The 24139-nt window shown below is 47.9% G+C and overlaps 1 pseudogene; it reads left to right on the top strand.

Moving 5' to 3' along the window:
• LOC101151997 (proline-rich protein 23E-like) lies at positions 1 to 2351 on the top strand (annotated as a pseudogene).
• Positions 2352 to 24139: the final 21788 nt, after the last annotated feature.

The following is a 24139-nucleotide window of genomic DNA, read 5'->3' as shown; positions in this document are numbered from 1 at the left end:
ATGGCCGTCTGCACCCCTCCCACATCTGTCTTCACAGTCACTGCTCTGGTCAGCAAGGGGGCAGAAATGAGCCCAGCTCCTCTCTCCCCTCAAGCCTGTCCTTCTGGCCTACCCCTCAGAATGTGTCCTGGAAGGAAGGAAGGGGACAGGCCGGAGCACCCCATTTCTTTATTCCTTCAGACTTTTTCTTCCTTTAGCCTTAGACTCTGTCTACTCTTAGGAAGCAGGCATTTTGGAAAGTGTATCAGTCATCTACTGCAAAATCACACTGCATAACAACAACAAAACACCCTCAGAGCATACAGTAAACGCCTATCAGCCCACACACCTGCGGCTTCTGACCAGGACCAGTCGTAAGTGTGGTCTGGCTCTCAGCTGGGGTCAGGCAGGTGTCAGCAGGCAGCTGCAGGCCATTTTGGGCCAGTGCGCCTCAGCAGTAGCAAGATTAGAATCACCCGGAGAAGTTGCCCAGCACTTCGAGGCTCAGCAGACTGAGCCCACCCGTCCTGGGCTCGCTCACATCGGCAGGTCGAGTGCTGTGGGCTGCCCCTGGAGGCCTGGGGTGCCTCAGCTCTGTGCATATGTTTCTCCTACTCTGGCAAGCTGACCTGGCATGTTCTCATGGCAGTCGCAGAGGCACTCATTACTAACACCCCCTTCACCCAGAGCCTGAGTGGGTCACGTGACGTGGAGGCAGCTTACATCAAGGGGAAGGATCCGGGCCTCTAATGCAATCAGCTGCCTCAGGAGGTGTTGAGGGACACAGACTCAGATGTGGCCGGTTTCACCCAGACTGTCTTCCCCCAAACCCATGCCTTCCTAGTGCCCTGGTACATTCATGTGTCCGTTGCACCTGGCACTGTTCTGAGCTGTTTCTTCTCTTCACCTCCAACATCTGGTCAGGAAGGATGCTCTAAATGTTCCCAAAGCCTACCTGCTCCCCTCCCTCCTACTGCTTCCCTGGGTTCTAAGTACCATCACCTCTCCCCTGACTCCTGTCCAGCCCCTGACTTTGCTGGTCTCTACCCTCACCCCACTGCAACCAGAGTGCACTTCCGAAACAGACCTGCCCACTCACTGATGTTCTGAGGCAGGTCTCGTGGGGGCCACCCTGCCTGGGAGGTAGGTCGAGTCTCCCTCCATGGGGGTTCCTTCTCACTCTCCAAGAGAAGCCCCTTGCCACCAGTTTTCTTTGTTTGTGGCTCCAGCAAGGAGATACAGCTGTTTTGGGATTTTGCTTCCTTTTCTTCCTAACACCACCTCAGCCCCCCACACAGCTTAGCCATCAGTCTTCTGGGGTGCTTGTGCACCACATTGGGGTGGGGGCTGGGGACTCATGGGGATGGGAAGGAATGACTCTTAATTTGACCCAAGACATTGCTTCAAAAAAAGACTGCATGCCCCCCAGCCCTCTCTACCACCATGAGCTACAGAGGGTGGTGTCTTGACCCTCCTGGACACTCTGGGGTGGCCTCACCCCTTCCTGAACCTCTTTGTTTTCTCTTCTAACCACTGTCTGCTCCACGGTCGGGGAGCCAGGAGAGCAAGCCCAACATGTGTCACCAGGCTTGGGGAGAGAAGATCCCTTCAACAATGGGGACAGCTACCTCCTGGGAACTAGCCATGCAGAAAAACCTCTCCCATGCTTCCCAGCCCTGGGAGGAAATCCACATACTCACAGCTGCCTCGGCCTCCAGGGTGGATGTGGACTCTGCCGGGGGCCTCTGTGCCTGTGTGGGAAACAAATTTCTAACTGACCCGGCCACCTGGCCGGGCTTGCAGACAGCTGTGTCGTCCACTCCTGCATGGGTTCCCCTGACAAGCTTACCCAGTCCCGTGGGCTTACCCATGGGTGCTCTATGGCGGGTATCTCTGGATGGGGTATCCCACTCCAGCTGCTTTGGTGCCTTTGGTGTGGCTGTATCGAAGGGGCCTCCAGCTTTGACCCCTTCATGGGAAGTCAGTACCTGGCTGTCTTGGCTTCCAGCCTATTTCCTCCCCCACCAACTACCCCCAACGCCCCCACTGCAAGATTCCCACTCACCTACTTTTCAGCTCCTCCCATTATGGGCAAGGCTACCTCCAGCCACTGTCCCCAGGTAGGATGCCAGACTCCAGCCAGGGCTGCAGTTGGTGGAGGAGCATCCAGAGGAGCTCCCTACTTGAAGAAGTGCAAAGCCCCTCCCTCATAATGGACCTCCAGGTGCAGTATCTGGGCGCCTTTGCCCGCTGCAGCTCAGAGCTCTGCCCCCTGCCCCTTCCCCACTGAGGATTCTCAGCTGGACCTTGGCTGCCCCCGCTCCTCCTCCCGGTCACCCTGCAGGGCCTGCCACTGCCTCTTTGAGTGCTAATCAGCCCTCCAGACCCACCCAACAATCAGAAACATGTCTGGTGGAGCCCAGCCAGCTGTGGACTTTGTTTTTAGAAGCGTCTCAGATGTAAGTTCACTATCCTTAACACAGAGCAGATGCAGGGCTGCTCTATTTGGTATTTTTCTACCTTTTTTTTTCTTTTTGCCCTCTAACCCTGATACCAGCACCTTTTGTCCTCCCCAGCCCTTGTTCTGGGCCAGCACTCTAGTAGATTTGCTATTAAGTCCCCAAATATGCATGCATGCATGCAACCTTGTGAAATGAGCTTTGCATGCATATGTTTTTAAATTACATAAATGACGTGCTATAAAAACTGTTTCTTTGCTCTTTATCGGCAGGCACGATATTTCAGATCGATGCACTGTGCTGTATGTACATTCTGTTTGTGGTTCCAACTGCTCTCAAGGACATCATCCCCCCTGCCTGCTGATGTTGGCTGCCTTCGATTCCCTGCTATAAATACTCCACGGAGAGCCCCGGGGAAAATCCCCACACCACCTCTTAGGGCTTGTGTGAACATTTTTCTGAGTCATGGGAAGATGATGCTTGATTTTATTTGGGACAGTCAGCAGGTCCCTCTGCAGAACAGCTTCTTCCACTTCCTACCTCGGCAGTGCCTGAGCTGCCCCCACACAGCATGGCCTCTTGCTGGAAGCCCACTTTGACTGTCTCCATGTGGATAGGCACAAAGTGGCAAGCTATTGTTCTGGTTTGACTTCCTGTCAGCCCTTTGGCCTCCTCTGTCTGTAAATTATATAGAATATCTTTCAGTCATTTTCAGGATTGTAAATTCTGGATATCCATTTTCATTCTTAGGCCATGCAAATGTCTCCTCGGTGTCTGTCAACAAATATGAACTTTGCCGAGGGTTCTCCAAGTGCCACCAAACCCAGCATCAGCATCGCCTGGGAACTTGTGTGAAATGCACATTCTCCAGCCCCACCCTAGATTCTGATTTACAAATTCCAGATGTTGGGCCGACAACCTGTTTTAAGTCCACCAGATGATTCTGATGCACTCTCAAGTTTGAGGACCACTGGTTGCTGCTATTTCTCAATTTTAAAAAATTATATGTATACATATAAGTTTTATCTTTGTATTTTAATTCTATATTATTATATATGATATATAATACAGGTTACTATTAATATATTTATTTAAAAATATATATGGCCGGGTGCGGTGGCTCACGCCTGTAATCCCAGCACTTTGGGAGGCCGAGGCAGACGGATCGTGAGGTCAAGAGCTCGAGACCACGGTGAAACCCCGTCTCTACTAAAAAAAAAAAATTAGCCAGGCATGGTGGCGGGCACCTGTAGTCCCAGCTACTCGGGAGGCTGAGGCAGGAGAATGGCGTGAACCTGGGAGGTGGAGCTTGCAGTGAGCTGAGATTGCGCCACTGCACTCCAGCCTGGGTGACAGAGCAAGACTCCGTCTCAAAAAAAAAAAAAAAAAAATATATATATATATATATATGACTTTGTAGTAAGTCCTCCTTTTTTTCCCCTTATTTTCCTTCCTTTCTTCCTTCTTGCTTTGCTTTAGAAGCCCCAAACACAACCATGAAAGTCCTTGGTCTCTTCCAGGTTGCACAGATCCCCTCTATTTTTAAATATCCTTACAGTTTTTCCTGGATGTTGCCTGGGAGTCCATCCTTATAGATAATGTTACATAAGGACCTGAACTTATCTTTTTCCAGGTAACTGCCAGGTCCAGTGCTATTAAACAAAGCATCTTCCCTATTGATTCGAGGGCTCATCTGTGTATGTTTCAGGCGTCTGTGTGCCCAGGTATCTGTTCCTGAGCTCTCCAGGCTGTGCTCCAGTCTGTCCCTTCATTCACTCTCTACTTCTGTTTGTTATATTTCAATGCATGTTGGTATCTGCTAGGCCGACTCCTCACAGCCACTCTAACCCCTTTTTGCTTTACTTTTTCAGACTTGACAGTGATTTATAGTTCTTTTCTTCTATATAAATTTTGAAGTGAATTTGTCTAATTCCTTCAAAGGAATCCAACTAGATTGATTAGAATAAAAATGTATAGATTAAGTTAGAACAAATTGACATCCACCTTGTTAGCTTGCTCTATTCATGAGTATGTTATATTCATTCTTTTATGATCTTCATGGTGTTTGTTTTCCTTTAAAGCATTTATTTCTAGACATGCATATGTTTTCCTTTTTAATTAAAAAAATGTTCAATTGCAATCCTGTAAGTTCTCAGTTTATTCTGTCGGGTCTTATGAGATAATTATCATACATGAAATAATTCATTCAATAAATGCGCACAGAGCATCGGAGGTGTGCCAGGCATTGTCACAGGTGCTTGAGATAGCATAGTCCAGAAAAGTAAGTCCTTACCAACGAAGCCTTCCATCTATCTGAGAAGAGGTGGCAAACAAATAAATAGCAGCTGGCGGTAAGTCCTGTGAAAGAAAGAGTAAGGAGGATGCAGAGTGATGGTGGGTGGGCTCGGGGAAATCCTCACCAAAAAAAGTGACTTGAGCAGAAGCCAGGAGGAAGGGGTGGAGCGGAGGAGAGGGAGGAGTACCTTTGCCTTTTTCCAGGAACAGCAGGGAGGCCAGTGTGGTTAGAACACAGGCAGGGAGGGGTGGAAACAATGTCAGTCGCGGGAGTTGTCTGAGGGTTTGCACAGAGGAGTGAGGAGATCCACCTCAGGCTGATGCCGTGAGACCAGACTGAAGGTGGAGGAGGCAGCATGGAAATGGAGACCAGTCAGAAGGCTGAGAGTCTAGGCAAGGTGAGGATGGCTCATCCCGGTGGTGGCTGTGAGGGAGGTAGGTACAGTGTGGCTCAATTCTGGATATACTCTGATGGTAGAAATGAAACATACTGCTGTGTTAGGTGTAGGGCTTGCCAGAGAGAGGAGTGAAATGACTCAAGAGCATTTGGTCTGAGCACCTTGAAGCACAGAGCTCTACTTAGGGAGATAAGAATGGCTCAGGGGGAAGCAGAAGGACCTGGAGCTCCGTTTGGGGCATGTTGATTCTGTGATGCCTTCTCCAGAAAAACAGGGTTGTTGTGTAGGCAGCTGGATGCGAGTCTGGAGTATGGAGGGCTGGGCTGGGTCGGCATGCACATCTGAGAGTTGTCAGCACAGATGGTTTTCAGGTGTCAGAAGTAGATGAGATTTCCTAGGGAGTATGTGCAGGGCAGGGAGGAAGAGGGACAAAGACTGAGGCTTGGGATTCTCCAACATTTGAAAGTTGAGAAGATAGGGAGAAACAAACATGGTGAGTGGGACAGGAAACAGGAGAGTGAACGAATTGCAAAAGCAACATTCCTAGCTCTGCCAACTGCTGCCAGCAGAGTGATTCAGACCAGGGCTGGCTTCAGGTTGGAGATGGCAGAGGTCTTTAGTGACTTTAATGAGAATATTTTTGGTGGATGATGAGAACTTGAGTTCAAAAAAGCATGAGTCATATTAGATGTTAACACTGGAGTAAGCTGAGTGAGGGAAAACAAATTCTCTGCACAATTTTTACAATTCTTCTGTAAATCTAAAGGTAGCTTAAAATCAAACTTCTAAAAAATAAGTCACATGAAAAAATAGTAATAATAATTAGCAGAATGGGAGCAGAAGAAGCAGAGATGAGATCACAGAAATATTTTCATAAGGGTTCTTTGTAAAGGGCAGGAGAAACACGGAGTGGATGCTGGAGGGACAGGAGCGGCCGAGGGGCGGTGAAGATGGGGCACACAACAGCATGTTTTCATGCCCACGTACAGGCTCCATGGAAAGGAGAAGCGCTGACAAAGCACAGGAACGGAACGTGGCAGGCATGAAGTCTGCTGGTCCGTAGGAGGAGGTGAAGTCATTGCATAGATGAGCAGCAGGGGAAATGGACCCAGTAAACACAGGAGGTTTAACTGCTTAAGGTTCACAGTCACGAGTTTAGGATGAGACCCATCAGTATGGTGGTGGGTCTTTGTCTAGCTGTGTTTACCTTCATGGATGCAAGTACAGAGTAGATGGAGGGTTGGGTTTGGCTGGGGCTAGATATTGCCAAGTGGGCCAGAAGGAGAAAGAAAGACATGAGGCATGAGGATGATTAAACAGTGTGATGGAACACGGTGCGTCAGGAGGGTGAGGAAGCCCTCCCAGGGCCAGGGATGGTGGAGAGAAGGCAGGTTCAGTAAAGTGGAGTTTTAAATGACTCAGAGGATCATTGGAGTGGAAGATACTAGAGAAAGTGAGGTGGGAAGGTAGGGGTAACTGATTGGAAATGCTAAATTCATTTAAAAATGGATGTAGTTATTGGTAATGACAAGATGCAGGTTTGGCCATGGGAGTGGGTGGTTGAGATAGTTTGGCGGTGAGATGGTGAAAGTTCCTGGAAAATTATCCGTGTGGATATGGAAATTGCAATTCGAAGCAGGGCAGGAGAAGCGGTGAAGAAAGCTGCCTGGCCAGCTGCAAGATCATAGGAATTGACGACCATGGCGAGAGGGAGTAGCAGCGGCATAGTCAGAGAATACCCTTGGGACAGTGGTGTGGAGGTGGTGGTGAGGACCAAGAAGTACCCGTGGGACACAGAGAGAAAGCCGCCATCACTAAGAGGTCAGCAGGGCACAGGGTCCCTCTGTTTCAGTAGGGATGCTTCAGGGAGTTCTTACTCCTCCCTGGGGATGTCCCAAAACCTTCTGGGGCTTTTCTGATTGACATGGTGTTAGAAGAGTGCTGCTGCCTTTTAATGGGCAGGGACTGCAGATGCTAAATGACTTATGTGTGTCAGCTGTCCCTCCCCAGGGAAGTGCCCTCAGCTTGTGTGTCTTTCAGAGGCCCTGTTGATTCTCACAGAGGTGAGAACAATTCGTAGTTACTGAAGACTGACGGGTACCTCATTTTACATATAAACACAAAGTGTGTTTGCTGGTTTTAAGGTGCACCAAATGCTCCTGAATGTGACCTCTGTTCTTTCCTTTCCTGTATTTTTTGTGTGGAAATGGCTGTGATCTTATTTCTCACATCCAGACTTAATCATAATAGTAAGGGAGACAGCTGATGACATGTTTTCTAGGGTGTCATGCCCACGTATTTCCATGGGGAAATACACATTTTTCTCCTATGTATGACAAGAGTGGATTGGCCTTTTTAAAAAATGCGTATGTAAGTTACAATCTGACTTTTTTAAAATTGGAAATTATTATAGATTCACAGGAAGTTGCAAATATAGTGCAAAGAGATCCCATATTCCTCTCACTCATTTTCCCCAGTGGTGACATCTTGCCTTGCTAGAGTACAATATTGAGTCAGCAACTGAAATTGGTACAGTATATGTGTATACTTCTATGCCCTTGTATCAAATGTGTAGCTTTGTATTATCGCTGCCAGAAGACACATCTTATCATTACAAGGATTTCTCCCATACAACCCCTTTCTGGTCGCACCTCCCCTTTCTCCCTGTACCACCACACCTAACTCCTGGCAACTGCTAACTGTGTTCCATCTCTATAACTTTGTCATTTCACCAATGTTCTATAAATGGGGTCATATAGCAGGTGAGACCATTTATATTTAATGTAATTATTCATATGTTAGGACTTAAATCTATTTTTTTTGTCTTCTATTTGTTCCCTCTGATTTTCATTTCTGTTTTCTTTTGCCTGCCTTCCTACGGATACTTGAACATTTTCTAGAATTCCATTTTGATTGATCCACAGTGTTTTTGAGTATGGATGTTTCATACTCTCCCTGTATGGATGTTTCAGGGGCTGCTCTAGATCTCACATTCCATATAGATAAGTTATCAGTCTCCTGGTGTCAATATTTTACCAGTTTGAGGCACATGTAGAAATCTTACCCTCCCCTGTTTAAAATACAATTGTCTTAAATATTTTCTCTACACTCCTGGAGAACCACATCAGACAATGTTATACTTTCCGCTTCAACTGTCAAACACAATTTAGGAAACTCAAGAGGAGTAGCAGTTTATTGCAGTTACCCTATTTTAGCTGCTTCCTTCCTGAGGTTCCAAGATTCCATCTTTCATCATTTCCTTTCTGTTGAGCCATTCCATTCCTTTCCGTTAGCCATTCTTTGAGGGTGGATCTGCTGGCAACAAATCCTGTTCGTTTCCTTTATCTGAGAATGTCTTGATTTCTCCTTCATTTGAGTCGACAGTTCTTTTCTTTCAGCACTTGAAAGATATTGTGCCATCTCCCTCCAGCCTCCATTGTTGCTGATGAGAATTCCACACCACTCAAATTGTTTTTCTCTTACCGGTATGGTGTCATTTCTCTCTCATTGCTGTCAAGATTTTTTCTTTATCTTTGGTGTTCAGAACTTTGACTGTCATGTGTCTTGGTGTGGATTTCTTTGGGCTTATCCTGTTTGGCGGGCTCTGCTGCTTCAATCTGTAGGTTTATGTCTTTTGTTAAATGTGAGAAATTTCCGGCCATTATTTCTTTGATCTCTTTTTCAACCACCCCCACCTTTCTCCTCTCCTTGGACTCCCATAACTGAAATGTTAGATCTTTTGTTACAGACCCGCAGGTCCCTAGGCTCTGTTCAATTTTCCCCTTGTTCAGACTGGGTAATTTCTATTGTTCTGTCTTTAAGTTCATTAATTCTTGTTTTCTCCATTTGGCTGTTGAGCTCATCCACTGAGTTTAAAATTTTTAATTATTATATTTTTCAGTTCTAAAATTTCTGTTTAGTTCTCCATTATATTTTCTATTTCTTTGCTGAAATTCTATTTTCATTTGTTTCAAGTCTGCTCTTTACTTTCTGACACAGGGTCTCATTCTGTCACCCAGGCTGGAGTGCAGCGGCACAATCTCACTTCACTGCAGCCTCAACTTCCCAGGCTCAAGTGATCCTCCAACCTCAGCTTCCCGAGTTGCTGGGACTCCAGGCATGTGCCACCATGCCCAGCTAATTTTTGTATTTTTTATACAGATGGGGTTTCACCATGTTGCCTGGGCTGGTCTCAAACTCCTGGCTCAAGCTGATCCACCTGCTCAGCTTCCCAAAGTGCTATGATTACAGGTGTGAGCCACTGTGCCCAGCCTCAAGAATGTTCTTAATTGCTCAATGAAACATCTTTCATGTGGTTGATCTATAAGGTCAGATAATTCCAACATTCATACAATCTCAGTGTTGGCATCTGTTGACTGTATCTTGTCATGTAAATTGAGATTTTTCTAATTCTTGGCATAATGAGTGATTTTTGTTTGTATCCTGACATTTGTGGCATTATGCTGTATTTGGTCTTCTTTAACTGTTTTGGCTGGCTTCCTCTGACACCAGGCCAGTGGAGGAAAAGGGGGATCACCTAGTTCCAGCCAAGTGGGGCTGGAAGTCCATGCTGTCCACTTGGCCTTCCTTGGCCTCGTGGGGAGGTGGGGTGGGAGTCCAGTCTCCCCACTAGGCCTCCACTGATACCAACTGTTTGGAAGAGGAGGATACCTCATTACCCCTCCCTGTGCAGCCTCCACTGACACTGCAGGGATGGGGAGCTTGTTGCAGCCAGGCAGGAGTACAAGTCCCAGGTCCCCACGCAGGCTTCTCCCATAGCCCGGTGGGGGTGGGGAGGGTGGGGGAAGGAAAGGGGGAGGGGTACCTCCTTACAGCAGGCAAGGGCCAAGGCCAAGGCTGCGTCCCCACCCACCTTTGCTAATGGAGTCAGGCTGTGGTTTTTCTATGGGGTTTGGCTGGGGAAGGGTACCTAATTGTCCTCATGTTTTCTGATTTGCCGGGCTGCCTCTTTCCTGGGGCTTTGGCTAGAGATAGGAGGCTTGAGTTCTCTTCTGTCTATTCCTACTGGCACCTCTGGGTTGCTGGCTTTCCCAGCACCCATTCCAGGTTATAGGAGGGAAAAGAAAACTCAGGAAATTTACAGCCAGGTCCTTCCCAGCCCCTGCCTTCTCCCCTCCACGGTTCCGACTCTTCTCATGTTTGTTTTATGAATAACATCCAAGGCTTCTGGCTGTACTTAGCAGGATGAATAGGGAGAAGTGCTCTACTCCAAGTTTGTCTGGAACTGGAAGTATCTGCATGTGTGAATTTTATTCAGAATAATTAAGACGGATGAAAGTGCTATTTAATATTTGGTACAAAAAAGTAGTGTCAGACCCATTAGGCTTTGGCCATTCATTCTCAAGCAAGAAGGTGAAGGCAGCCTTGGAGATGAGATCTGCCAAGAGGTACTTTGTTGAGGACGGACTCTGTGACCTGCAGCACTGCAGGAGGATGAGGATGCTGTAGGGGGCTGGGACAGCCTAGGCTGTGCAAGGCCTGGCAGGTGGGTGCCCTAGGACCCTCTAGATTCTGCAGTTCCTTAACAGGAATGTTGGATGGGTTCTGAGGATCTTTTGTATGGACTGTGAAGCTCGGCCATGTGTTGGGATGTGGGGGAAGGAAAGAGCTGTGCATTCTGTTACACACATGGGGGTGTCGAGGTGAGCCAAGGGGAGCCCCTTGGCAGTTCCTCTGTGGGAACTTACAGTACTGACTTAGAACATTGGTCAGTATCTCCAGGACTAAGTGAGACCTACTTGACCATAATGCGTCAAATAAACTCTTGCATTTGGTGAGCTAAAATGGTACTTCATATTTCCACATCTGTGTTCTCATCTTGTCCACTTCTGACAACCAGAGGTGGATGGACAGGAAGAAAGAGATGCAGGCATACTCAGCACACCATGGCGGCATGCGGTGGGGCCTACCATCACCCTGGATGTGTGTCCTGGTGGGGCTCCATGTTCCAGAGCCTTCCAGAAGCTTCTGCTTAAGGATATTAAATCTCATTGTGTGTCTGGAGGTGGGGGGCGGGGGTTCCTATTCTATTCTTCTTGGTATTTCTCAATCTTTTGAAGCTTCTTTATTTCTGCAAAATCTTGGTCATTGATTCTTTGAATATTTCTGTCCTTTCTTCTGTGAGACTCCGGGATCCAGGTGCTGAGGCTTTCTCGGCTGCGCCTCTTCATCTTCCTGGTACCTGCTCCATCACTGTCCTTTCTGCATGCCTTCCAAGCGAGTTCCCCCACCTCATCTTCCAGCTCATTAATTCTGTTTTCCCTGCTATGAAGGCCTTCGTTGTCTCCATTATATTTCCATTCCCAGCATTTTCTTAAGGGGTTTCTTTGAACTGCTTGTTCCTGCTTCAGGACATTGCCCGGCCCTGCTACAGGGACTGATGTGCCATGGGGTCCTGCTCCAGGCTCTGGGTCTCCTGAGCTGCCTGTCCCTGTGTCCTGCACCTGAGTCAGTGCTCCCCTTCAAGCTCTCTGCCTCGGAACATGCTGGCCCAGGGTCTCATTGGTGCCATTTCTCACCCTCCTCCAACTGAAGTCTCAGGTTCACCCGCACCCTGAGTGCCGTCCCCGGCTTGGCGCCCCTGCCCCTCCCCAGCACAGCATTTCCCCATGGCCACGAGCTCCTCTCCCTGGGCTGTGCTCCTGGCCTGGGTGCAAGGGCTGGGAGGAACTCACTCTGCTGCTCCTGGAGCCACTTCTGTCCCACCTCAGTGGGGTGCTGGCATTCGGGGAGGGCAGAAGCTCTGCTGTTTTCCTGGTGCTATGAGCAGAGAGGCCCTCCTGGAGCCGTGAGGGAGATGGTGAGTGCCCAGGGCTTTGCCTGGGTGCTGAGAAGTCCCCTTGAGACATCCTTAGCAGGAAGTGAGTTCATGAGGAGGAACCCATGGGAGAGATGGCGGCCTATGTGTGGCACTGTCAGGCTGCCACTGCATCCCTTGGGGGTGGCGGATTCATCCAACACATCGAAGGCTCATTCAGGACCATCCAGCTTCGGGGGCTGCCCTGCCGCACAGGCTCAACTCAACCTGGGGTTGTGGGTGCCTCAGAGAAGACAGCATCCTCCAGGCCAGATCCACCAAATTTCAAACCAAAACCTGAATTGAATGTCAAAGGGACAGGCTTGGGGGTGTGGGAGGCATGCATGGGGCTCAGTCGTCCTCCTCTGACCATTCCTCCCCAAAGCTTCGTCCTGCCTCGACCTGATTATTCGTTTGTTTTTTTTGTTTGTTTTTAGTGGACAAATCATTAATTGCCTATATTTATGGGGTACAATGTGATGCTTTGACATATGTATACAATGTGGAATTATTAAATCAAGCTAATGAACTTAGCCATCACCTCACATACTTACGTTTTATGGTGAGAGCAATGGAAACGTAATCTCTGAGCAATTTTGAAATAGAGGTTACTATCGGCCTTTCCTTGGCGGTGTTTCCCCCTCTGTGGAATGGGGAGGGTGGTGCTGATTTCAGCAGCACCTGCTTACAGGGTTAGCCGCTCATGGAAAGCACCTGCAACTGTGGGTACCTGGAAAAGTGAGCCACAATCTCATTTTCCCACCTCCTGCTGCTGACCGCCACCAAGGAACCTCAGGGGACAGTCAGACTCGGGAAAGCACGGCACCTTAGCCCTCACGCCGTCTGGTGGGTGGTTAGTGTCTTTAGTGTCCCGCATCGCTTAAGTCAGCCCGGGGCACAACAGCCACACAAAAAGCTCTATGGCCCTGAGGCGTGTGCTGTGACCCATCCAGCCCTGGCAGAACCCCCAGGATATCAGAGTGCCTGGATAACAGCACTGCAGGGTGAGTGACTTGCCCAAGTCACACAGCAGCTCAGAGCCTGGAGTTAGCCCAGGCGCCTCCCCCAGGGTCCCCACCTCTCCCCACAAGCTCCACTGGGATTCCCCTCCAGTAGCCCTGCTGTTCTTTCTGCAGGTGAGGGAGGCAAGGCACTGCATGGACACAGGACTGCACTGCCCAGAGCCTGCGGGCCTCCTCAGGGTCTGGCCTAGGGTCCTGGGGCTGTAAGCAGAGGGTTCTGAGGTAAGGCCTGGGGAGTCTAGGGCTGGTGAATGGCCCACTCGGGGGGTGCACCCACAATGACTGCGCTGCTGACAGTTGTACGGAGCCTGGGGGACATGACTTCCTTCCCACTGCAGTGGTTGAGCTGCCAGGTAGCTTGACTGGGGCCTCATGCTGGGCTCTGGCCTCCCTTGCTCCCAGGTCACAGCAGGCTTTTGACAACTCTAATCCACAAAGGCTGAGACTAAGTGAGATCTGTGTCTGCCATGGGAGCTCTCAGGATTCCCAAACAGTCCCAGAGTGGTTGGGACTGGGGGTGCAGCCCCTGAGGAAAGTAATCCTCTTTCCGTCCATCTCAGCCCCCAAGTCCAGCTGGCCCCTCATGCAGACACAGCCACATGCTTCCTCATGGCGCTGCTGGAGGGAGGGTTGGGTGCAGCACCTCTCAGCTCCTGTGGGGCTGCTCAGTGCCTCAGGGCCCAGAGGACTTGGCACAGCCACCATCAGCCACTTTGCACACGTCCAGGCAGACAAGCTTCAAGAGGCCCTCCCTGGCAGGTTAGCAGCAGGTGGGCCTCACAGTCCTGCCTGCACTCCAGCCTCTGGGGCCAACTGATGGACAGGCTGAGCTCCGGTGTTCCCCAGCAGGGAACACCAGCTTGTCAAGTCTCCAGTTGATTCCTGCTCTTGATAAAGCCCGGGGTGCCCCCGTGCTGGCCAGCACGAGGGTCTCCATGCAGCGTGCACATGCCCGCACCCTGTGTCCCCCTCAGCCAGGTGCACCCTATGGCCTCTGTGTTTCACAGCCCTTCTGCCCCCACCCCAGGCAGTGTGATCCTGCCACATGTCGGGTCCAGATGACATCAGCTGCTAAAAGGTTTGTAGTGAGTGCCCGCCTGGTGAGTGCTGTTTCAGCTTCATCAGGGGGTATCTTGAGAGCAAGGTGCAGACTAGATTCCTCGTTGCATCCTGAAGTGTAGCACACAAATATTCTCCAGTGGGGCCGCACCAAAGGCAGTTCACAGGCCCATTGGGAAGTTGGTTAAGGTATTGGCCCTCTGGCCTTCTCCTGCATAAAGGCTCGCTCCGGCAAAGGCAGATGTTCCAGCACATCACAGCCACCACATCCTCCCCACCAAAGCCTGGACAGAGGACGGCTTAGGGCACAATATTCTAGCCAATCAACAAACCTCCAGTGGTGATTTCCCAGGGATATCCCACTCTCAGCATCTGTTATGCAGATTAACAAGCCACCAATTCCACCTTTGAAAACTGATTTCTAACCCTTGTAAAGCAAACTGGCCGAGCCTCTGGGGTGGATGACACAGACAGATGAGGTACCAGTGGCAGCCACTTTGCAGTGTGACTTTTCTTAGGAAACAATGGCTGCAGGCCAGAGTCTGAATACTTAACTAGGCCACGCGCCTCTGGGGTGTTACACCACACAGCCCATAGGCACGATGTCATTGCTGAAATGTCACAGAGACCTTTGGTCATAGGCATCCTAGGGCCATTCTAGTCTGGGCCTCACAGGAGGGGCTGTGGGTTGTGGTCACTCTGCCCACTGCTCCCTGACCTCCAGCCCGGGCCTGGCTCTTGAGCGTGAGCCCCGGGCCCCACTGCAGCCTGGATTCTCCACCTGCCATCCAGCTCAGGCTGGACACCTGATGACCATCCTGGCAGCCTGCCTGCTTGCGGCTCCCCAGTCCTCACTCCTGCCTCACTCCTCACGCTGCCTGCCAGCAGCGACTGAAGGTGTTGGCATCTGTGACTTCGATGGGGCCAGCAGGGTGGGCTTCCCCAGCCCTTTCCCTATTCACACAGTCAGAGGGAATGCTGCAGCCCGTACCCTCACCTGCTGTCATGTCCGCATCCTGCCTGCTCACACCCCTCGTGTAGGGGCACAAGATCAACTGGGCCATTACCTCCTCCAGAAGCTTCCACAGTGGCAGGGAAGATGGGCTGGGAACTAGGCAGCCACAGGGGTGGGTGTGCAAGAAGCGTTCAGGGGAGCACCGGGGGCTGCACGGGAGCAAGTTGGGGGGCAAGTGGCTTCCCTGGGGTGACAGGGATTTGGTATTTTAGATGCCTTGGCTGAGTGACCCTAAAGCCTCTGGCCTCTTTGACTCAGTCCTGGCCTGTAAAGTGGCGATGACAATCCAACCTCCTCAAGCTGCTGTGCTGGTGAAGGTGTTCATAGGCACAGGCCTCAGCATGTGGCCAGCAGCTGGGGATCAGTTCTGGTCAGCTGCTGCTGTTCTTCTCATGACCGCTATCATTGTTAGGGTAAGTTGGGGAAGGCCGGCTCTGTCTCTTCTTACAGTGGCAGAGGCCCTAACCTCTTCATGCCTCAGTTTCTTCATCTGGAAAATGGTGCTAGTGCCACCCATACTGCAGGATTAAATGTGTGAACTGGGGTGCAGTGCTTTCCTCCCGCACAGTGTGGGTGCTGGCACCATTGGTCTGCCTGGGAGCCAGGTTCAGGGGCACTTGTGCTGGGTACACTGGGCCAGGCAGAGCATCATTGGGACTCGAGCAAGGGAAGGCCATGGTCAGAAATGTTTCACACGATGCCTCTCCAGAAAGAAAAAGGGCAGCTCCTCCCATCCAGAAGCTGGCCAGGCACTTACAGCTGGGTCCACTCTATTAGACATTAACCATTGCACAGAAGACCAACCAAGGCCAAGGTCACTGAGACATGATGACATGAGACAAAGCAAGGCCACTTCATGATGTGTCTCTGCCCAAAGTGAGGTCACTTGCTGTGCCACCCACAAAATACCAAGCAACCACTCTTTCAGCCAAAGTAAGCAACTGCCACTTCTGTCCCCCTGACAGCCTGTCTACATGCACCCCCTCTATAGATAGGATTTAGCCAGAAACCCAGTCGTGGCGTTGACCCACTTTTTGCAATAGCCAATCTGAGCCAACCCCTGCGCTTAGAGTCCCAAAAATCACCCAAACCCAGGGGTAGTTTCTTTCTAGCACACCACCCGGGGCCTGGACAGTGGCAGGCCTGCTCCGCGCTGCAGCTCAGCCCTCTCCAGGCAGGTGTGCCAGCCCTCAGAGGCCCCTCTGCTTCCTACTGCTGCACTTCCACAGGGCACAGCCTGTCCCTCCAAGAGACAAATCCCTTGAAGTTTTATAAACCAAGTGAATTTAATTCAGAGAATAAGTTCTCTGGGTGATGGAATTGCTGGGAAGCCTGATGGGACAGTGATCAGCTCGGTCAACCATGGCCGGAAGCCACCATCGCTGCAAGGCTGAGGAGACAATGGAGGGAAGTGATGTTGCCAGGACCCGCACGTCAGGGCGTTGAGAGGGAGCCAGGCCACAGCAGGGGCCGCCCAGGGGAGCCAGAGCCCAAGAGGCAGAGAGAGGAGGGGAAGACACCCTGGCTTCTCCCCTTCCTCTCACCCTCTCGCCAACGCCTGCCAGGAAGCCACTTGGCAAGGGAGCCTGGGAGCTGTAGGTCTTTCGTGCAGAGCCCAGCAGAAGGACAACAGGGGCAAACTGGTAGCTGCCCAGCCCCCCGGCCCAGGGCGAGGTGTGTGCACCCCTGCCCCTGCCCCTGGTCCTGGCCCTGCCCCTACCCCTGCCCCTGGCCCTGGCCCTGCCCTTGCAAGTCGACTCCTTCAACCCTGGGCCATGTGAGCATCTCACAGGGGAGGCTGGGGCAGTCCAGGCCATCGGTAGAGGTTAGGGGGACAGCTTCCCTGGCTCTGGCCAGCCAACATGTCCAAGAGAGGAGCTGCCCAGAGGCGGAGGGTGCCCCATCCTCAGGGTGTCCTAGGGGAGGCCAGCTGGGCTTCAACCCCAGCACAGAGATAGAGTGTGAGTGGGGAAACTGAGTCAGAAACCTATGAATAAGGGAGCCAGGGACAGGGTGCTGTTGCTCTTCCAGCGCTGGGTTCCACCGACTGGGAAAGGAAGCAGAGACTTCATTTCTTATCTCTGCCCCGTACCCTGGGCAGAACCGAAACTCCATGTGGGGAACTTGGGGCAGACAGGAGTGGATGTGGCTAAGACCAGAGATTCTAGGTCTGTCCTCCAGAGCTCAGGCTCTGCAGCAAGGGGGAATCAGGGACCCAGTGTGCTTCTTGTGGCCTCTTAGAGCTGAGGGTTGGACTGTAACACCAACACCTACCAATCTCTCTTTTTAGCAAAGCAAGTCTAGGCTTGAGACCGACACCTTCAGCCAGTCAGAATGTAATCACATTGTTCTGTTTTCACTGTATCTAGTTTTATATTCTACATCTGGTAAGTGACGCTGAAATTTCCTTTAGTGATTAGATTTAACATGTAGTGCATCTATTGAAAAGGCGTTACAGCCGTGCGCAGTGGCTCATACCTGTAATCCCAACACTTGGGGAGGCTAAGGCTGGTGGATCACTTGAGCCCAGGAGTTTGAGACCAGCCTGGGCAATACAAAAATTAGCCAGGCCTGGTGGCACATATCTGTAGTCCCAGTCACTCAGGAGGCTGAGGTGGGAGGATCACCTGTTTAGGGAGGTTGAGGCTGCAATGAGCCATGATTGCACCATTGCACTTCAGCCTGGGTGTCAGGAAGAGACCCTGTCTCAAAAAAAAAAAAAAAAAAGGGATTATATGGAGTAACAAAAGCTAATTTAAAATAAAATATATCACCTGTGACTCAAGTCTTGAAAAAAGTAGTATATAAAGTACAAGAACAGGGAGAAGCTCTAATGTGGGCATAGGAATGCCAGGAATTTGGAAAGGAATTAACTATCTAAATATCGCCCTGTGGAACGGCAAGTGCATGAGCCTGTGGAGGGTGTGAGTGGAGGTGAGGTGGAGGGCGTGCAGGCTGGTGGCAGGACAGGCCCAGGACTAGCTTTGCCCTTGCTCTGTGCTGTCTCCACTCCTGAGTGGTTTGGCACTCACGCCGGCCCACATCTGCTTTCCTCCCCTCCCTGGTTGTAGCACACGGCTCATCGCTCCTGACCCATAGAAACACCAGCCTCTTGTGTTCCTTGGAGGAAGTGGCTCTGGAGGATGGCTGTCAACCTCCAAAATGCCCCACCGGGCTCCAAAGTGAACTCTGAGTTTAAATGGGAGAGTCCTGAAGATGTTCTCCAGCTTTGGCACCCAGATAGATGCCTTCAGCAATGCTGGTGCAGTTAAATGGTTAGACAGGGCACGGTCCCTACGAGGATATCCCGTCATAACCCGGCGCCCTCGTGTCTGCTGAGATGGTACACAGGCGCATTTGGACTTGCTCAGGGTGTGGCCAGGAGCCCCAGGTCAGCAAGGCGTGTTCATACTGGGGAGCTCAGGCAGGGTTCACAGCGGCAGCTCAATGAGTACTGGGTGGGCTCCTGTCTTGGCCATGGTGCACAGCACGTGTGTGGGCTTTGTATGGGGGCAGTGATGGGGTTAACAGTCTGAGCAGGGTGAAGAGGCCGAAGAAGAGGAGGATCTGATGCCCAGATGCTAAGTTCTGGGCCCAATGCTATGGCGGCCCCAAGCCTGTCCAGGCAAGAGCTGCACTGTGGGATTCTGCTGCTGATGCCTGAGGCTGGGCTGAGGTAACCTGGTCCCCCACAGGGACTGAAGCTCTAGGAGCTCCTCAGCCCTGTCCAACAGGCAATAAGGAATATACCACCTACCAAATTTGTGGGACAAAGCTAAAGAGGTGGGTATTCTGAAGAAAATGTATAGCTTTAGGTTCATCATAAGGCAAAAGAGAAACAACACTATGCATTCCACTGAGGTTTAAAAAAATAGCAACAGAACAAATCCATGGAAATAAAATGAAGGGACAAAATACAAAAGCAGAAATCCATGAACATAGAATGACAAAATAGAGTGAAAAAAATGATTTCTTTGAAAAAAACTTTGATAGACAAAACATTGAGAAGATCGATTAAGATGAGAAAAGATGCATTTAAATAAAATATAGAACTATTATATAAAAGAAATATAAAAACTACTAATACAAAAATAAATGTGATAAGCAAAGTGGTAACTCCTTTATTCCTTAAAAGTCCCAGGAGGCCAGGCATGGCGGTTCATGCCCAGCACTTTGGAGGCCGAGGCAGATGGATCATCTGAGGTTGGGAGTTCGAGACCAGCCTGAACAACATGGAGAAACCCTGTCTCTACTAAAAATACAAAAATAGCCAGGCATGGTGGCACATGCCTGTAATTCCAGCTACTCGGGTGGATGCAGCAGGAGAATTGCTTGAACCCAGGAGGCGGAGGTTGCTGTGAGCTGAGATTGCACCATTGAACTCCAGCCTGGGCAACAAGAGTGAAACTCCTTCCAAAAAAAAAAAAAAAAGTCCCAGGAACAGGTGATTATAGGTGATTTTTCAAACTTTCTCATAAATAGACTCCAGAAATTTCTTTTCAGAGGAAAAGCTGTGAAATTTAGTTTTTGAATTCCAAAGTGGTAAGGTCAACACAAGAAACATACCTAGATTATGTTTCCCTTATGTAAAATATCCTAAATAACACATCAATAAACGAAATGCAAAATATATTGCAAAATACAAAAATACAAAATATATTGCAAAATACAAAAATATGGTCAGATTTAGTTTATCTCAACTGCAAGGAGATTGCAGTTGCAAGGATGATTCAACACAATTCACTGCATTATTAGCCTACAGAAGATAACAAAATGATTAATACAAAATGACAGCAAATACAAGAAAAATACTTTGATAAATTTCAACACACAACACACATCTCTAAATAACTGAAAGATCAGGAAACCAAAAATTATAGTTAATGATATAAAAGATTTAAACTATACAATTAGCAACTTGATCAGAACTCTTCCATATATGGACATATAAAGAATGCTGCAATGAAAATGTACTTAACAAGTTTACAAAATTTACTGGGTTTATAATATCTATAAATTTCAAAGAACTGGTTTTATATTGCATTCTCAAGCAACGGAATCAAGTTACCATCAATAATAAAAAATGACCTTAGTGAACATGTTGGTGTGAGTGTCCACAAGCCTTTGAAGATTTTTTCCTGCTCTGAAAGTTGTCCAAAGTGTGTAAGTCTTCCTTGTGACTTAGAATCCCATGAGGAAAAAAAATGGAATGATACTTTCAGGAAAATCTGCTGACCTAGGACAAAGAGTCAGCAAAAATATCCTTTAAAATAGAAGGCACAATTAAGATGTTTCCAGACAAACATAAGCTGAAAGAATTCCTCATGATTCAAAGCATCGAAGTAGTTCTTCAGGCTGAAAGAAAATGATTCCAGGCAGAGGCATCGAGATTTTGGCAGGAAAGAAGACTGCTGGAAAGGGAAATATATGAATAATTGTATAACAGCAATGGCTGTAAGTCTCAAACAATAATGTCTTGTGAAACTACCAACTTAAATAGAAGGCATTACAACAATAGGGCAAAAACAGAGGGAAGAATGGAGTTAAAACTGCTAGAAGGCTCATGCATGATTTGGAAAAGTGGTAAAATACAAATATAAAGTAGGCTGTAATACATCAAGGGTACATATTTTAATCTCTAGAGTAACCACCAAAAGAATAATACACTAATGTGTAACTAAATAGTAATAGAGGAGGTACAATGGAATAATTAAAAAATAATTTGAATATTATGAAAGATGGCAGGAAAGGAGAAATAAAGGAACAAAGAGCAGAGGGAACAAAGAGAACACAAATAGTGAGATAGTAATGGTAATGGTATCAGGTCAATGATAGCAGTGATTCTGTTAAATATAAATGGTGTAAACAATCCAGTTAAAAGACAGAGACTGTCAGACTGGATTGAAGAAACCAAACCATCGACCTGCTGTTTACAAAACACTTAAGAACATGAAGTGATTGAAAGTAAGGCAAGCACCAACCAAAAGAAAAGTACACAGGCAGTGGTGTCTACAGCTAATGGATCACAGGCAGTTATAGATTTCTTTGTTCGTTTTCCACCCTCACTGCTTCACTTGACTAGCCTGAAAAGGAAAAGTGGAATGAATATATTATCATCACACAAAACAGATGTTAATGTTAGAAGCATTGAAAGATGTCAAGTGGGACATCTTATAAAAAAGACAAATCATCCTTTGTCCCAAATTTGTTATATACCTAATAACATAACTTTAAAAATATAAAGCAAAAATCAACAGAACTAGAAGGAGAAATAGAATAAGTCACAATCAGAGCCGGAGATTTTAATGCCAACTCTGATGAAACAAGAAGATAAAAAGCAATAATAACATATATTTGAACAAAATAATTATCCAATTTCACCTAAATGACATATATGGAATATTATACCCCTAAATTGCAGAATTTTTAAGTACATGGGAAAATGTACTAAAATAGGCCAAAGGCTGTTCCGCAAGCCAAGAGGCAACAAATTTCAAAAATTAATTTGAAGTAGATTATAGACCTAAGTATAAAATGTAACACAATAAACCTTCAAGAAAAAAATATGAGACTATGTCCATGACCTTCAGGTAAGCTATTAAACAGGCTGTTCAAAGCACTACCCAAAAGAGAAAATATTAATAAAAATTGGATATCCATAAAATTTACAACTTCTGTTGATTGACACGTCCCATGTTAAAAGTAAAAAGCCACAAAGAAGATATAAGCAATACTTGTATCTGACAAAACATTCATGTATAGAATAAGTGCACACACACCACATACCCCACAACCAACCCAAGGAAAAAAAACCTGGGACAGTCACTCCACAAAATAGTTTATATAGATGGCTATGTGATCCATCCTAGGTTTTTTTAAAAAGCTATCAAACACTGTATATTGTTGGGGCAACTGGGAGTATTTGAGTATGTTCTGAATAATAGACACTAGGGAATTATTAATCTTGTCAGGTATGATAATGATTAAGTGGTAGCGTAGGAGAATGCTCTTATTTTTGAGAGGTGCAGGAGGAAGTGTCAGACATCTGTGATTTACTTTCAAATGGTTTAACAGATAGACAGCCCTACAAATGGATAGATAATCCATATGCATGATACTATGCGTAAGTGTATTTGTTTGTATGAATAGAGACCAAGAGATAAAACAAAGGTTGCAAAGTACTAACAATTGTATACAGATGGGGGATATATGGGTGTTCCTTCTACTACTCCTTATAATTAAAATTCTTCAAATAGAAATGTAAAAATGTAATTGCGGTAGTCCCTCCTTATCTGAGGGGAGTATGTTCCAAGACCCCCAGTGGATGCCTGAAGCCACAGATGGTGCCAAACCCTGTATGCACTGTTTTTCCTATACATACCTATGATAAAGTTTAATTCATAAATTCGGCACAGCAAGATCAATAATAAAACAGAACAATTATAACTATATGCTGTAATAAAGTTATGTGAATATGGTCTCCCTGTCTCTCAGCATCTTATTTTACTACAGATCTCAGCAACCTCAGCATACTATTTTTTTCATTCCTTATTAAGTGAAGAACTTTCACATTTTCACTTAAAAAATGCACTTTATGGCTTCTCTTTGGCCTATGTGAATTTCCAGCAGCACTCCTCTAGCACCTTGAGGCCACCATTAGATAAAACAAGGGTTCCTTGAACACAAGCAGAGGTACCCCCACTGTGGACCTAATAACCAAGACGGTGGAGTGACTAACAGGCAGGTGATGAAGACAGCGTGGAACCTGAAGACAGCATGGAACTCAGGACAAGGCAGGCTCCACTCCCAGGGCAAGACAGAGATCTCATAACACTACTCAGAATGGTGGCCCCTTTAAAACTTAGAAATTGCTTATTTCTGGGATTTTTTAGTTAATATTTTGAGACCAAAGTTGACTGTGGGTAACTGAAACCTCAGAAAGCAGAACCGAGGATAAGGAGGGACTGCTGTATACCTCAGGAAAGCTGAGAAGAAAATGTAAAAACAGATTATGAGAGGGAGCCCCACACGTCCTCCCAGCTCCCTGCAAGCAGCTCTCTGCAGGCTCTGCCCCATTTAGCAGGTGGCTTTGGGGGCTCTGTGTTCCTTGTTGGGCATGGGGGAGCTCAGCCTGTGGAATACTTTGGCAGCACCAAGGGGCCACCCAAGTGTTTTGGGGACACTGCAGGAAGCAGTGGTCGAGCAGCCCAACAACCCGGGCTGCCCCCATCCTCCATAGCCCCTGGAGGGCCAGCCGTGTGTGTACCTGTCATCAACAGTCTCCTACATTTGCTCAGTCTTTTGCAATCAGCGTAGAAAGAGAAAAGCATCTGGCATGAGGCTTGCTGCCCTCATCCAAGAACATGAAGTTCATAAGAAAGCCTCAGGCTGTGTAAAAGGCACTTGCAGAAACAGAACCATCTTGAGAAACCACCACTCTAGAGAAGGCATCATCCAAAACACAGAGCCAAGAGAAAACTACAGAGAGCAGAAGGGGTGATCTTCAGGCTGGAGGGAGAAATCAATTCCCCGGTGCTAGTCTGAAGAGCTCCCTCTCCCCTCCCCAGCTGAGGGTCTTGGAGACCTGCAGCCCTGTCCCTCCGCACCTGCTCCAGGAGGTTACATGGGTGCCTCATCTCAGGCTGGGTTTTCCTGGGTTTCCCTAGGCTATCATGTCCTGCAGACAGAATTGGGTTTCTTCAAGGTTAATTCAACCTTCTAATAGATCAATTATTTCAAATTCCAAAAGTATACCAAGAAACTTGGCAATCTTTCTCCTCCCTTCAATATGTATTATTGATTTCTCCTTCACCATCAGCATAAGATCAGCAAAAGGTATACAAGCACTGCCACTCAAGAGATTCAAGTTTTGCTCAAAGTGCTGTGGATGAAGCTATAGTTTTTTGGGTAGTGCACATATTATTGGTATGAATATTGTAAGTGAATAACTTCCATACTAATGCTCTATCAATATCATATAGACATTATTTTAATTCTCATTAGTCCATTATAACAGCAATAATAATTGGAATACTAATTGGAATATTATAGAAATTCTATATGAGACTTTTAAACTACAAACAATTTTGGTTTGT

The sequence above is a fragment of the Gorilla gorilla genome, chromosome 2, assembly GCF_029281585.2.
Source record: "Gorilla gorilla gorilla isolate KB3781 chromosome 2, NHGRI_mGorGor1-v2.1_pri, whole genome shotgun sequence".
In the NCBI taxonomy this organism is placed as follows: Eukaryota; Metazoa; Chordata; class Mammalia; order Primates; family Hominidae; genus Gorilla; species Gorilla gorilla.
The sequence above is the reverse complement of the archived record's forward strand: the minus strand, read 5'-3'. Positions and strand labels throughout refer to the sequence as shown.